The sequence below is a fragment of the Chinchilla lanigera genome, unplaced genomic scaffold (assembly GCF_000276665.1).
Source record: "Chinchilla lanigera isolate Chin_1 unplaced genomic scaffold, ChiLan1.0 scaffold00041, whole genome shotgun sequence".
NCBI lineage: Eukaryota > Metazoa > Chordata > Mammalia > Rodentia > Chinchillidae > Chinchilla > Chinchilla lanigera.
Genome location: NW_004955442.1, coordinates 18,395,214 through 18,411,886, shown reverse-complemented (window position 1 = coordinate 18,411,886; position 16,673 = coordinate 18,395,214). Strand labels below are relative to the sequence as shown.

The 16,673-nt window shown below is 42.9% G+C and overlaps 1 long non-coding RNA gene across 1 annotated transcript in view; it reads right to left on the bottom strand.

Moving 5' to 3' along the window:
• Nucleotides 1-1,985: 1,985 nt before the first annotated feature.
• The window catches only part of LOC102006962, a 35,134-nt gene continuing 20,446 nt past the window's right edge, over nucleotides 1,986-16,673 (bottom strand). Inside the window, exon 5 of the long non-coding RNA XR_262164.2 lies at nucleotides 1,986-3,269. This is a non-coding gene — a long non-coding RNA (uncharacterized LOC102006962). The remainder of the gene's footprint in view (nucleotides 3,270-16,673) is intronic.

The following is a 16,673-nucleotide window of genomic DNA, read 5'->3' as shown; positions in this document are numbered from 1 at the left end:
GGGTGAGCTCCTGACTTGAGACCTTTCGCCAATCCTCTCAACTTCTCAGACCCTCAGTCTCTTCTTCTTTAAAATGGGGGTGATGGCAACCACTGTGCTTCTTTGTGACTCTTGGGGATTAGGTGTGGCAATGAGTATGAAAGAGCCGGCTGTGACATCTCACTCATAGTGGCACTTAGAAATTCTTCCAAGAGTGAGTTTTCTGTTGACACTATGGGGACTGTTATGGTTCCCATGTTTGTAAAACCAACCCCCCACCACACACACATTTAAATCTAAGTGCCAAGGTGATAGTTTTAACAGGTAAGGTTTTTGAAAGGTGATTCAGAATTGAGGGCTCTGCTCTTATGAATAGGATTAGTGCTTTTAAAAGAGAGGCTCTGAGAGCTTGCCTGGCCTCCCTCATGAGGACTCAGAGAGGAGGCACCATCATTGAAGTGAAGAGTGAGCTTCCCTAGTCACTGAATCTCCTACCGCCTTGACCTTGGACTTTCCAGCACCCGTAACTGTGAGAGGTAATTTTCCATTGTTTATAACAGAACAGTCTCAGACATTTTGTTTCAGCACCATAACTAAGACAGGGGCAGAATCCTATTTGGAGACTTCGGTAGCAAGAAATGCATGAAGATCCCTTCCAAATGTTTGGATTCCTGCAAAAGTGAAATCCATCCCAGCCCTTGGGGAGGTCAGACCACTTGCTTAAACTTGGGCCTCTTATTCTGTGGAATGAGGCACCTGCCAAGCTCTACAGGGCTAGTGGCTGAGGCTGCAAGAGGAGGGACCATCCAGATGAGGAAGGAAGGAAGTGGCTTTCTAGTTTCTATTGTAGGGGCTGGGGATATAGCTCAGCAGCATAAGTGCCTGCCTGGCAAGCACAAGGTCCTGAGTTCAATTCCCTGTACCAAAAAAAAAGAAAAGGAAAGAAAAAAATAGTTTCTACTGTAAAAGAAAATTTTTTCCTTAAGGAGAAAATGTTATGTGATCATAAAAGTGATGCTGCCCAGTAGCAGGACCCTAAAGGGGAGGCTGGAAACACTGCCATCCCACCGCTCAGAGGGGCTGGCACTGGGCCTATCAGGGTCACAGGCAGGGGTGCACTCTCATCTGCCACAGCTGAGTCCACCCGGACCAGCCAGTTTGAAACCTCAGGGTGGGGTGGCAGGCAGGACAAGGCTGGAAGTGCCCCATGGGTGACTCTGAAATACACCCTGGTTATGAAGCACCCAAAATGCACAGTGTCTTATGGATGAACTCAGATGTGGTGACATCATGTCATCAGCATTTTTCCAGTGTTACTCATTGCTCTTCTCACTCAGTGTTCTTTGCCTGCCATGCTCAGCTCCCCTCATCAGACTGGTGCAAGCCCTTGCACACCTTTCCCTTCGCATTTCTAGGCTTACATATGTATGTGACTGTATAGTTGGGGTTGCTTTTTTTTATATAAATAGCATTACACCACACATGCCATGCTGTGGCTTCCAGTGTTCTGCTCTGATCCATCTTGGTATCTTCCCGTGACCAAGCATGTGGCTGGCCCACATTCTTTGCCTTGTTTCATTATGTTCCAGACTGTAGACACACCATTTTTTCTTGGCTTTCTCTCATACGTAGGCATTCGTATTGCATCCAGAGACATAGTCTTACACACAACGCCACCCAGTTGCGTTTGTTCCCTTCCTTGTACACACACAGAAGTGCTACCGTAGGGAAAGTCAAGAGGCAGGTGGCGGGTCCGAAGGCTGCCTGTGTTGCTCTTAACTGTGGTGTGTCTCAGTACCATTTTCCCATCATCCTTGCTATTATTCAATATTTTCAAACTTTCAAATGAACCAAAACAGGCAGAGAAGCCTCTGGCAGTGGGCAGAGGTGTTCAGTTCTACTGTCTTCCACTCCTGGGCCAGACAAAGGCTCATGGGGGTGGCACTGATATCCAGTGGGGCCTGTTTTGTTCCTCATGCCATTTGCCAAAAACTGAAGGAATGAATTTTGCAAAAGAGAAAGAATTTATTTACAAGGCAGCCAAGCATATGGAGGCGGGAGCCACCTCCCTGAGGATAGCACTTAGGGGTATTCGTGGGACAAATAAGCAAGGTAGTCATAGGTGTAGGGAAAGGAAAAAGGAAGAGCTCATATCTGTGCATGCACAATCACACTGCATGGCTCTGCATAGCATGTGTGCTCAGGAAGTGGCAGCATAAGCACATTCTGAGAGTGGAATTTGAGGTGCTCTGGCAACAAAATGTCACCTGTAGGCCACTCGCACAGGCCCAAGTGAAGGGTGGGTGGTTCCAACTGGTCTGAGCTACCTCCAAGTTCCCAAAAAACAATTTAGGTTGCCTTTGCCACAGCTCTCCGTGTGTCAGAGGCGTTGTTTTCAGCAAAGCTGCTCAGTTACACGACCTCCAGAATTTTTTTTGTGGTGGTGCTGGGGATATGGACTCAGAGCCTTCCGCGCATTAGGCAAGCATTTTACAACTGAGCTACATCTGTGCCATAGAGGTGGTGAGAAAGCAAACATCCAAACGCAAGTGAAGCTAGAGGGTCTACTCGCCAGCAGTCACAGGGACCCAGCGAGTCCTTTAGCAGGGTTTTTCAGGTGTTTCTTCAACACAGTGCAATTTCTGAGCTGAGTGGATAGGGGGAGGTTTGCGGTGACTGTGAGCAACAGAACCCAGGCCCATAGTAGGAAATAGCTAAGCTGCAAAGCAGTCAAAGAGATGCAGGGCTTCTTTTCAATGCATGGAGTAAAATACATGAAATGAGAAATGATTTAAAGATGGAATTTATAATTAAAAAGCGAGCAGACAGTAAGGATTTGGAAAACCACAGCCTGGCTCCACAAAAGAATGAAATAGCAGCGTGTTTAGGAGAGAAATCCAAGGGTGTGGCTAGGCCGCGTTTGCTAAGGAGATTAACAGGGACGGAAGGAAGCTGAGTGCCAGTCACCAAGTCAATGGGAGAAAGCCATCGAAAGCATTTCAGGGATCTCTGAGGCTGCCCCCTTCCCGTGCTCGGAGAGCTAGCTCGTTGCAGGCAGAGTGGCTAGAGTGCTTTGGGGCACACATAGCAGCCCCATTCGCCTGTTGTAGGATTCTGCTCCTCATGTTCTGGTGACACGCTCCTTGGCTGTCCCAGCGGTGACTCCTGTGGCTCAGTGCAGCTCAGGCCAGTGCTCGAAGGGAGGGTACTGGTGGTGACATGTGGAGGGGTCCACACAGTTTTTAACTCCTTGGGCTTGCAGAATGCAAAAGCTATTGAGGATAAAAGAACTGAAGATAGATCAAAAGGAGAGAAAGAAATTATAATTTATAAATTGTAATTTTAAGAAAACTACAGCTTCAGGACACAAGCAAAGCTTCCCAAAGTCACAATGTCCTTTTCACTGCAGTCCCTAGACTTCTAACTCCTAAATCCCCAAGAGTCTTTAAGATACTATAAGTCCATAAACTTGCCCTGTGGTTTTCTTCTGATACTGTAAGTCCACAAATTCAAAAGACTTCCACTCTTAAAGAAATAGTACAATTAACTGGGTACCATTTTCCAAACTTCACACATGCACGGTTTGTGTTTTAACCTTGTTGATAAAGCCAGTTTGCTTTAGCTCACCAACAAGCAGCCTGACCTTAAGGAAATGGACACTTCGTAAATGAGAAATAATTCGAGAGAAAAGATCCCAGATTGTCCATTTTGAGGATACCCAAAGACCACACAAACACCCCAGCTCCAGGCCATGATACAGCTTACCCCAAGCACCTGCACTCCTTTCTGTGTACTTCTTTGATTCTGCCTAATAAATCTGCCTATGTTGCATACCAATGAGTTTTACAATTCTTTGTGACAAGTCAAGAATCCACAGGGTTAGGTTTCTCTCCAACTCCTCTTTAAGGGGCCCTCTTTGGGCCCTGTTTAATGACAGTGAGGCACAGTTTGTTGTATCTCAATTTCCAAAGGTGTTGTAAACAGCCTGAGGGCCCAGAGACCTGTTACTGAGCCTGACGCACTGCAGATCCTCACTATGGCAATGCCTGGTAGAGCTATGGGACTGAGGCTGCCCTGGAGACCCCAGTACTGCAGGGTCATGAGCATGCAATATCAGCCTGGGAGGACAACAGCCACCATGGGGCTGCTGCACCGGCCAAGTCCTACAAAACCATAAAGGCAGAGCTGTCCAAGGCAGTGGGGATCCAACCCCTATTCCAGGGTCCAGGAAGCAGGACATAAAGTCAAAAAGGATGATTTTGAAGTTAGATATTTACTGTTGTTCAATCTGTTGGCTTTTGGACTTCCTTGGAGCCAGATATCCCTCCCACTTCTCCCTTTCAGAATAGGAATATCTGTCCCATGCCTATCCCATCATTGGGTTTGGGAAGCACATCACTTGTTTGATTTCACAAGCTCACAGCTGAAGGAGAATTTGCCCAGGATAATCATACTTTTGAGTCTCAACAATATCTGATTTAGATGAGACTTTGGACTCTGGAGTTGCCACTGGAATGAGATAAGAGTTTTGGGGGCTTTGGGGATGGGATTATTATGGAAGCCAGGTTCTTGGGTCCAGAAGAGAGAGAAACCAGACCTAACTTAGAGTAATACAAACACAGGCAAGGCTTTTACTGGGACTTCAGCTTGACCAAACAGGAAGTTGCAGCTCTCATAAAGAGCAAGTCAGGCCAGCAGCTCTCTGAACAAAAGAAAGAGGGTAGCTCATATAGGAAAAGTTTCCTCCCAAAACTCCCATCCAGGTCCTCCATGCATACAGGAACCCAAAGGACATTCTGGCTCCTGATCGGTCAATGTCTGAGGCAGTGGAGGCAGCTCATTATTCAGCTTTGACTACGGGGTGAGGCAGGGCTTCAGGAGACGGAGCCTTGCCTGGATCTGTGTTAGTAGGATGTGTTTGTAATTGTGGTATTTTTAACTCCAGGGCTCCATATGAGCCCTGAGTCCCCATTTATGGCCTCATCTGGTTCTGCTGTGAAAGTACAAAACAGGCACAAGCCCTGCAAGGACCCTTCCCAGCACAGATCTTTGTGTCCTCTTTTGGGTGGTCCCTGACTTCTCAGGATGGATGTATTTTTTATGTTCAAAGGATGTGAGTTTGGGGGTACCAGGGTAAAATGCTATGGTTTGAATGTCCCCTCCAAAACTTATGCTGAAATTGGTTTGCTGTCATTACAGTCTTAAGAACTGGAGTCTTCATGAGATGATTGGGCCACAAGGGCTCTGTCCTCCTCATGAATGCTATTGTCTCAGATAAGGATTTGCCTCCTCTTGTTCTCACTGCAAACCCTCCACCACACACACACACTCACACTCACACACTCACACTCACACTCACACACAAAGGGTGCATTCCCTTTGCTCTGCAGCCACCTGATGCCTTCCACTGTGAGAGGGTGTGACAAAAATATCCTTACCACATACCTGCACCACAATCTTGAACTTTCTGCCTCCAGAGCTGTGAGCCAATCCATCTCTGCTCATTCTAAATTTCCCAAGCTGTGGGATTCTGTTACAAGAGCACAAAGCAGACCAAGAGAGCATCCTCACACTTCACCAGCCCTGACACTGACGGCCATAGGATCTTCTGCCAGGTAGGAAATCTGTCCACTGCTCAGTAGGTGTAGGCCTATGTTCCCAGAACCCCTGGCTAGAGGCAGGATGCTGAGGAGAAGCCCTTGTTTGCCAGAGGTCCTGACCTCCAGAAGTGTTTTCAGAATACCTGGTTGGGGGTTTGAGTCCATCCATACTCTGAGGGTCTGATCTACCTATTGTGGATTGCTTGTGTCCTCCTAAAATCCCCATGTTGAAAACTAATCCCTAATGTGATGGTATGAGGGGGTGGGGACATTGGGAGATGATTAGTTCATGAGGGCAAAGCATTCTTGAATGGTATTTTAAAAAAGGACCCCACAGAGCCCTCTCCATTCTCTGTCAAGTAAGGATTCACTGCGAAGTCAGCCCTCTCACCAGATCTGACCATGTTGGCACCCTACTCTCCTACTTCTGGCCTCCACAACTGTGAGAAGTGAATCTCTGCTGCTTAAGCAACCTGGCTAATGGCATTTGGACACAGTAGCCCATGTGAACTCAGATGTGGCATCTCTCTAGGCCCAGTTGGGTTTAGTACCTGGTAAGGGACGCTCAGGTCTGACAGTCTATGTTCTCAGAGTGTTCTAGGCCACTGAATGTCCTACCTGAACAGCTGGTCTCTAGAACAGGCTGGGGATCCCCTTTGTCTCACAGAGCCTTGGGGAGGTTTTCTAGAAAATACCCACAGTATTCCCCTCACCCATGAGGGGTACATTTCTAGATGTTCCAAGGTTCCTGCAGTTGTGGGTAGTATGAAACCCCATGCAGAACATGGCTTTTTAAAATATACATACTCATGATAAAGTATACACAGTAACTAGGCACAATGAAAGATTACCAACAACTAATAAAATAAAATCATTGGAGCTGAGGGTGTAGCTTAGTGGTAGAGCGTATGTTCAATATATAGGAGGCCCTGGGTTCCGTCTCCCACAGAAAGAAGGAGCAGGAGGGAGGGGAGGAGGGAAGGAGAGAGAGAGAAACAATGACAATAACACACTGTAATAAAAGTTATTTAAAGGTCACACTGTTATACTGTAAATTGGTTAATGTTTTTGGGCTGAGGTTGATGGTAGGTGACTTAAATCATGGAAAATAAAAGTGCAAATAAGGGGAGCTAAGTCACTTGGGCTGTGTGCACCTTCACCCCTTCTTGCTGTTCTCCCGGTTACTCTCCAGTTTCCATTCCAGAGAACTTGCCCCGCAAGCCTGGTGACTGCTGCCCTGGTCGGGTCCCCAGCCTGTTTCTACTCAGGTTCTGCCACCAGGAGGCAGTGTGGCCTGCAAGAGGCCACTGTCCCTGGAGCTGAGAGTTCCAGTCACTACCCTATATCCACTGAGAAGACCCTTTCTAAGGCCCTGGAGGACATTTAGAACAACTAGATTTTCCATCATCGCAATCACCTAAGAGTCTGAGGAACTTCCAGGTACCTACTGATGGAGAGGTGGCCAGAACATGTCTAGACACCATTTCCAAGCCTACCCACAGACTGCCAGAGCTGGCTGCCTACGAGTCACCAGAGGAAATTGTTAAAAAAAAAAAAAAAAAAAAAAGTCATGTACACGTTTGTAATCCCAGCTACTCGGAAGGCTGAGGCAAGAGGATCGCAAGTTCAAGACCCACCTGGGAAACTTGGTAAGACTTTATTTCAAAATAAATTTTTAAAAAGCTCCGAGGATCTAGGTCTGTGGTACATCACATGTGCAAGGCCCTAAGTTCAATCTTCAGTACCAAAACAAACAAACACAATCAAAAATCCCCAAAAGGTGGAGAGAAGGCAGACTGTCGGGGACTGTGTACTGGAGGAACTGCGTGCTGGTGAGCTGCATGGCCTTTCCTTTTGCCTCTTCTCTCTCACCCTTGGAGCTGAAGATGCCAGCAACTTGGGAATGCCAACAGATACAGACAAAAACAACACTAACAAAAATCTGCACTGTGTGGCCGAAGGACCAGGCAGGAGAGGCTTTGCCAGATAACAGACTCATAGACAATGACCACTCTGCTCCAGCCAGGGCCTCTGAAAACACCCACCCATGCTGACAGTGGTGGAGTGGGGGTCTACATGCTCACACTTGTGAAACTGTAGCAAGGTGTCGGGAAGGCCATGGGGGGAGCTGAGACTGCCGCCCCTGCTGCTGGATAACAAGCACTCCCCGTGGTGACACAGTGTGGCAGAAAGCACGTAAGGAAGCTGGACTCCCACCCTGCAATGGTGTGGCTGTGGTATGTCCTCCCAGGGTTCACATGTAGGAGGCTCGGTCCCCAGTGTGACAGTGTGGGAGGTAATGGAATCCTTAAGCAGTACAGCCTGGCGTGGGGGCCTTAGGTCCCTGGAAGCACTGTCTTTGGAAGGGTTTCATGTTGTTCTCTGGGACCCTAGACAGTTCCCATGAGAGAAGGCGCTCATAAAAGGGCAAAACTTCCCCTTTCTCACTCTGGATTCATGTCTTTCCACATGATCTCGCCTTCTCATACGTGCTATGATGTCATCCACCAAGATGTGACACAGCCAAGGAGGCCCACATCAGAACTAGCACCATGCTGTTTGGATTTTTACTCTCCCAAACTGTGAGTTAAATAAATTTCTTTTCTTTATAAAGTTAGCTTGCCTCAGGTGTTTGTTGTAGTATCAGAAAATATAATATATCCTCCCACCTCCCAGTAACGAGACCCCTTGCTGAGGGCTTCTTGGAGGAGGCAGAGCAAGAGGCAGGCCTTTCACCACTACTGATGGCTTTGGGGCCACCAGCACACAGTGTCATGGAGGCTACGTGGGGAGTCAGCACCCAGCCCAAAGGAAAGAGGAAAAGACCTACCTTTGGTATAAATGGAGACTGACCAGGATCCTGGACTTTACCTGTACCTTGTAATAAACAAGATTCCAGAGCAGCATCAGAAACACACACACACACACACACACACACACACACACACACACCCTTTTAAAAAGAAGCATGAAGAAACTTTCTGAGGTAACAATGTGCTGATTTTCTTGACTGGTGGTGATGGTGCCATCCCTGGGTATCATCTAGGGTTTGGGTCCAGGACCCCTTAAAGATGCCCAAATCTATAGATGCTCACTCAAGTCCTTTGTATAAAATGGTGTAGGATCATATTTGCACAGAATCCATGTGCATCCTCCTATACTCTTTAAATTATCTCTAGATGACTTACAACACCTCATACAATGTAACTGCGAGGGAAACCCTTGTTATAATATATTGCTTAGGGATAATGACAGAAGAAAAGTTAGTGCATATTTAGAACTCAAGCATTTTTTCCCAAATCTGTGGTTGATTAAATATATGCTGTGGAACTTGTAGACAACTGTCTAAACTCAGTGAATGGTCCACTTTAAGTATGTGTAGTTTTTTGTATAACAATTATACCTTGGGGCTGGGGATTTAGCTCAGTGACACAGCGCCTGTCTGGCAAGCACAAGATCATGAGTTCAATTCCTGGTACCGGAAAAAAAACAACAATTATACCTCAACAAAGATATTTTAAAAAAACTAAACCAGAAAATTGAGATAAGATCTAGATTATTATAACACAAAAATTTGCAGGTTTCAATAGAAAACCCTTCATTACCAAGAAGATGGTTCTTGTGATGAAACTGTTGACTGAAACACAGTGAATCAAGACAATCAATATAGAATCATCTGACAACAACTTTAAAGCAGGCCCATAAATGCTTCAGCAGCTATGAACATGCTCGAAACAAATGAAACAACCTGAAAGTGTCAGCAAAGAAGTAGAAAATATTAAGGCGTTGGAATGCAAATTTTAGAAATCAAAAATGCAATAACTGGGGCTGGGGATTTAGCTCAGTGGCAAAAGCGCCTGCCTGGCAAGCGCAAGGTCGTGAGTTCGGTTCCCGGTACCGGAGAAAAACCAAAAAAAAAACAACAAAACAAAAAATGCAATAACTGAAATATAGACCTATTGGATAAGTTCAAGAGCAGGATGGAGGAGGAGAAGCAGGGGAAGAAATCAACAAACCAGAAGACTGAACAGTAGAAATTACCCAGTGTGAGCAGCATAGGAAAAAATTGGAGAGGAGAAAGAAGAGGAGGAGAAGCAGCAAGAAGAGGAGAAAGAGGAAGAGAAGGAGGAGGAGGAGAGGAAGAGGAGGAGGAAGAGGAGAGGTCAACATACAGTAACCTGTGGGGCTACAATGAAAGGCCTAACATTTGTGTCATGGGTATTCTGGAAGAGTTGAGAACAAGCAGGGCTGGTAACATACAGAAATAATGCTCCCTCAATGTTTGGCAACAGATATAACCCTACAGATACAAGAACAGGAGTGGGCCCCAGAATACACACAGAGAAATGCCTCACAAGGTACATCATAAGTAAATGTCTAACAGTAGAAGACAAAGAAAAAATTTTAAATATATCCAGCAAAGAAAACACCATCCCTATAGGGGAAAATCAACTTGCATTATAGCAGCTTTCCCTTAAAAAATGATGAAGGCCAGGAGGAGGTGTTAGAATATTTGTCAAGTGCTAATAGAAAAGAACCATCACCTCAGGATCCTCTATCAGTGAAAATACCCTTCTGGAGGGAAGGGGAAGTCAAGACAGTCTCAAATGAAAGAAAACTGAGAGAATTTGTTGCCAAAAGACCTACCTAAAAATAACGGCCAAAGGAAGTTAGCTAAGCAGGAAGGAAACAAAATAAGGAAGGCAGGACGAAATGAGCATAAAAATGAAAACAAGTATCAGGCATGCACTGGCATGGACACCTGTAATCCCAGCTACTCGAGAGGCTGAGGCAGGAGGTTCATAAATTTGAAGCTAATCTGAACATCTAGTGAGACTGTTTCAAAATAAAAAATGAAAAGGATTGGGGATATAGCTGAGTAGTGGAGCACTTGGGTAAAGCCCTGGGTTCAACCCCTAGTACTGAAAAAAAAAAAAAAAGTGAATGCAGTAGGCTCTCCTTTTCTTGACTTTTCTATGTTATGTTTGATGGTTGAAACAAAAATATATAGCATTGCCTAATGTGGTTCTAAATGTGTGTAGAGGAAAGATTTAAGGCAATTATACAGTCACACACCATGTAACAGGAGTCATGAGCCAAAATAAACCTCTCCTCCTTAATAAATGGATCCTCTCACATATTTTTTTTATTTTAAAGAGAAAAGAACAAAAACAAAATAACAAAAACAAAGATAGAAACAACCCAAAAACAATAAAAACAATACAGAATTTCAAAACAAGATGATAGGAAACCAACAATGGTTGTTGTATTACTTATTGTTACCTTCAAAGTAGTTGCTTGGATTACCAGATATAGTTATGCAAGAATCAAACAACTCTCAGATATTTTTTTCACAGTAGTAGAGAGCTAACACAATTACATGTTTATGATGATGCTGATGAAGACAAATCCACTTCAGTGCAGCTGTATGAAAGTATACACATCCAATTATTATGATCCATAATACTTGTTAATGACAATGTTAAACCTTTTGTACATACTTTACAATACTATACTATACTATACACACTTATCCCATCATTCCTGACACTTTCTGAAGCAGTTCTGGAAATCCTCTTTCATAAGTGTCTTTGCAAGGTATGATCAAAAATATGGTGAATGTTGCTGCCAAGTGCCGCCCAAAGAAAGGCAGGCTTGTAAAAGCATGAAGTCAGTATGTCTTCATCCACCTGAGCCACTGGATTTGGTAACATGTAACTGGTGGTTCTTCTCCAAAGTCAAAATGACCATAAAAGGTAAATATTTTGAGTTGATTCAGGACATCGAGGCAGCCAAGACAGTGCAACTAAAGACATTCATGAAACTTCCAGAACTGCTTCAGAAAGTGGCAAGAATGAAGGGTAAATGTGTTCAAAATGAGGGGGAGTAGTTCAAGGAAGATTAATGACAATGAGTTTTTGTTTTTTTTTTTTTTACTGTTTTTAACATTTTTTTTTTTTTTTTTTTTGGTACCAGGAATCAAATTCAGGACCTTATGCTTGCCAGGCAGGCACTGTGCCGCTGAGCTATATCCCCGGCCCTTTTTTACTATTTTTAAAAAATGTAAATCCACATCAGATTTTTTAATCACACCTCATACATTTATACTTAGTGTATATTCCTTATATTTATATTTTTAAATGTGCTATAAAACAATATGCCATGTTACACCAGCAGCAGCTGTATCTATGTCACCTCTTGATTACATCAAGAATCCACATCAAGTAATAGACACAGACCATCCAGGTTTGAGTGAGTACATTAAGATGTGCACAAGGCAAGATCACCTCACAACACATTTCTCAGAATTTATCATGTTGTTGAGCAACACGTGAATGTATTACAAATAGGGGCAGGCAAAGGGATATAAGGGTAAGATTTCTACACTTCACTTAAACTGATAAAATGACAATACCACTAGCTTGTGGTAACGTGATAATGATGCAGAATGTCCACTAGGAAAACCTACACAGGGGCTGCACTAAAAAACATTCACTAAATCAAACCGGAATGTTAAAAACTGTTTGACCCATAGGAAAGCAGAAAAAAGAAAATAGAAACAAAAAAACAGAACAAACAGAAAACTAAACAAGATAAAATGGCAAAATTACACGCTAACATCTATAATTACATTAAATGTAAATTGTCTAGGTTCAGTAATTAAAAGACAGAGCTTGAGAAGACTGACTGTAAAATATATCTCAACTATGCGATACCTACAAGAAAGTCACTTCAAGATGTTTTGCGCAAACATTAATCAAATCAAAGGCAAGCAGGAGTAGCTTCAGCACTTCAGGGCAAAGAGTGGCTTTAGCACTTCAAGGCAAAGAAAAATGCCAGGAAAGGAGACTTCCATTATATAATACTAAAAGTGTCAACCCACCAGGAATACTTAGAAATCCTAAATGTGTGTACATCAAACCAAGAGAACCACAAAATACATAAAGCAAAAGTGATAGAATTGAAAAGAAAAATAGATAAATTCAAAATTTTTGCAGACTTCAACACTCTTTCAATAATTGATAGAACAACTAGACAGAAAATCAGCAAGGAACTAGAACACAACTGCACTACTGACCAACAAGATCTAACTGGCATTTATTGAACACTTCATCCCCACATCAGCAGAGTACACATTCTTTCTTACTGTCCATAACACATACCAGTATACCTGTAGACCATACCCTGGGCCATAAAACAAGCCTCAATAATTTTATAAAAATTGAAATCACACAGAGTAGGTTATTCAATCACAATGAATTCAAAGTAGAAATCAATATCAGAAAGATAATAAAAAATCTTCAGATATTTGTAAATTAAATATCATACTTATATAAAATCTGTGAGTAAGCTGGACGTGGTGGCATGTGCCTGTAATTTTAGCATTCTGGGAGGCTGAGGCAGGAAGATTACAAGTTCAAGCCCAGCACAGGCAATTTAGTGACTCAGAGAGGACCTGTCTCAAAATTAAAGGGGGTAGATAGAATGTAGCTTAGTGTAAAGACCCTGGTTCAATCCCCAGTACTGAAAAAAAAAAAAAAAAAGGAAAGGAAAAGAAATAAAGAAAAAGAAAACTGTGGGTAAGGGAAATCTCAAGGGAAAATTTAAAAATACATTGAACTGAATAATGATGAAATAGAACATGTCAAAACTTATGAGGCACAGAAAAAGCAGTGCTTGGAAAGAAAATATGTAGTGTTAAACATATATGTAAGAAAAAAGCAAAAGTCTCAAATTACCTAAGCTCAAACCTCAAGATGTTAGGAAAAGAAGAAGGTAATTTCACGGAAGCTGAGGGAAGAAAATAAAGATAGGCGGCAAGTCAATGAAATTGATACTGAAAAACAAAGACAATCAATGACAAAAGGGCTGGTTCTTAGAACAGATCAATAACATTGACAAGGCTTTAGCAGCACTGACCAGAAAGAATACACAAATTATTGCTATTAGGAAAGAAGTGGGAGCTCACTATGACCTTAAACTATACACACAAACCTGACAACTTAGATGAAATAAACCAATTCTTTGGAAAATACAAAGTACTACAGTTTACCCAGTATTAAAAAGACAATTTAAAGATCTGTATCAAGGGAATTTAATTCTTCATCCTAAAACTCCAAAAAGAGAAATTTCCAGGCTCCTAGAGTTTTTTGTTTTTTGGGTTTTTTTTTTTTTTTTTGGTACCAAGAATCGAACTCAGGACCTCGTGCTTGCCAGGCAGGCGCTGTGCCACTGAGATATATCCCTGGCCCCTAGGCTCCTAGAGTTTAAATGAGGAGCTCTATCACATCTTTTAAAAGTAAGAATTCACCACTTCTCTTCTAGAAAATAGAAGAACACCTGCTAATGTGTTTGAGGCAGCTAAAATTGCATTGATACCCAAACCAAATAAACATGGCACAAAGATAGAAAATCATAGACCAATACACAAAAATTTAACAAATACAATAGAATTCAGCAATATAAAGTAATTATGTATTTTCATGCATGTAACACCATGACTAGGTGGTGTTATTCCTGGCATGAAGGCCAGTAAACGTTTCAAAAAGCAGTTAACCTAGTCCACCAAATTAACAGGTCGAAGAAGAAGAATCACATAATCATATCAATTGATGCAGCAAAAGCCCTTGACAGAGTTCCATATCCAATCATGATAAAAATTGTAAAAATAGAAATAAAGGAGAAACTTTGTCAACTGGATAAAGAACATCTGCAAAATATGTATAGTTGATATAATACTGAATTGTGAAAACTAAGTGCTTTTCCTCCAAGCCTGGGAACAAGACAAGGAGACCTGCTCTTACCTCTCTTGTTCAACAGAATGTTGGATGCTGTAGTGAGTAGGGTAAGGCAAGAAAAGGAAATGAAGAGGCACACAGAGAGGAAAGAAAAAAGTGAGACTGTCCTGTGAATAGTAAAAGAAAAAAGAAAAGAAAAGACAAGAAAAACTCTCCAACTTAGATTCACTTTCTCCTACTACACACTCAGGAGGCATCATTGCTTCCAAACCCAAAGGTCTGGGGACTTCTTCCCAACAGCAAGTAACCAGTTCCGCAGCAGACACTGGCCAAGTATCTTCTAATCTAGTTCACCTCTGACGCTATCTACCTGGAGATAGCATCAGATCCCACAGGCTGAGGGCTCAGTCCCCAAGACTGTCCTCCCACACGCATACCTCAGATGCCAATCGCAAAGCCCGGGTTGTTTTTCCTGTACTTCTGACCTGCTGGCTAGGAATCAGGGTTCCCACAAGCCCTGTCTCTGGTTAAGTCAATTTGCCTGAGCAGTCTACAGAACTCAGGGAGACACTTCGCTTATCAGTTTGTTAGACAGGATAACACGAGGGCACCGATGAGGTGCAGAGGGTGAGGTATCGGGAAGGGGTGTGGAGCTTCCATGCCCTCTGGACCGTGACCCTGCAGAAACCTCCCTGGGTTCAGCTATCTGGAAGCTCTCTGAACCCCATCCTTCTGGGTTTTTATGGTCATCTAGTGCTAATAGACTGGGTAGAGAAACCCAGCAGGCCTTCTTGGCCTCTCTGGGCGGCATTTCTGCCTCGTACTCAGACCCCTTCTGAAATGAGGGTCTTATCACCTAGAAATTCTAGTTTGTGTGGCCTGCCTTGGGAGAAAAAGGAGCAGGTGGAAAGAGAGGAGAGGGAAAGAGAGAAAAAGAGGGAGAGAGAGAAAAAGAAGAGGAAAGAGAAAAAGAAGGAAGTGAAGAGAGGAGAGAGACAGAGAAAGAGATAGAAAGAGATCGACTGATTGACTTTGTTTTCTGAGGCCTAAAGCACCCCAGCATTATTCTAGCCACTTAGGAGTAACAAAGCCGATGGCAGTAATAAGCAGAGGAACTATTAGATGAAAGTAAAAATATATCATAATATCACACCCTGTCTGCAGATTACATGATTATGTACATAGAAAAGCCCAGTGAAGGCTAGGCGTGGTGGTGCGCACCTATAGTCCAGCTACTCAGGAGGCTGAAGCAGGACTATCACAAGTTCAAGGGCAGCCTGGACAATTTAGTGCCTTGCAAGACTCTACTGCAAAATAAAAAATAAAAGGAGCTGGGGATGTAGCCCATTGGTAAAGCACTTGCCTAACTTGCATGAGGCCCTAGATTCAATCCCTATACCATAAAAAAAGGAAAGAAAAAGGAAGGAGGGAAGGGAAAAAAGCAAGCCAGTCAACCAGTTTCCAGGCATTTACCAAGAAACCTCCTGGAACTAATAAGTGAGTTTGTCAAGATTACAGGACATAAGATAAACTTTCAAAACTCAATTATGTTTCCCTACGCCAACAAACACAAGTACACTAAAATTTAAAAAGCAACAACATACAAAATGTCTCAAAAAATTGAAATATTTAGGTATAAATCTAAAAAAAGACACAGAATTTGAATACTGAAAACTATAATACTGATGGGGAAAAGTGAATGAATTTTTTATTGATACAACAACCTAGATGAATCTCCAGAGAATTTTGCTGAGTGGAAAAAGCCAGTCTCTTAAGATTCCACACTATATGGTTCCATTTCTATTTATATAACATTGCTGAAATTTTTAAAATATAGAAATAGAGAATGGAATGGCTGTTTGCCGGAGGCTCAAAGGACGGGGTGGTGCAGGCAGCAGAGAAGGGGGCATGAGCCTAAAAGGGCAGTCAGAGGGAGGCTGTGTTGATGGAAATGTCCTGGGCCTTGACTGTCCCAATGTCAGCATCTGGGTTGTGATGTCCTACAATTTTGGAAGATGTCACTATTTGGAAAAACTGGGCAAAGGATACAAGGGACCTCTCTGTGCTGCTTCTTATGACTGCACATGACTCTACCATTATCCCAAAATAAAAAGCTCAATGAAAACTATTTTTAAAGTACACAAAAGGCGGTAATGTGTAATTTGGTTCAGGCAGAGCAAATCTGAATCGTGTGAGTCTGTCTAGCAAGAAACCAGCATCTGCATTTAAAAAAAAAAAATTACAAAGTGCATGGCCACCCTCAGGGAGCTCCATTAGGAAGGGGTCCAAAAGCAGAGACCAGACACTGCATTGTAAAAGATTGTGGGTTTTTTTTTCTCTTGGTTTTCTTTTTTTT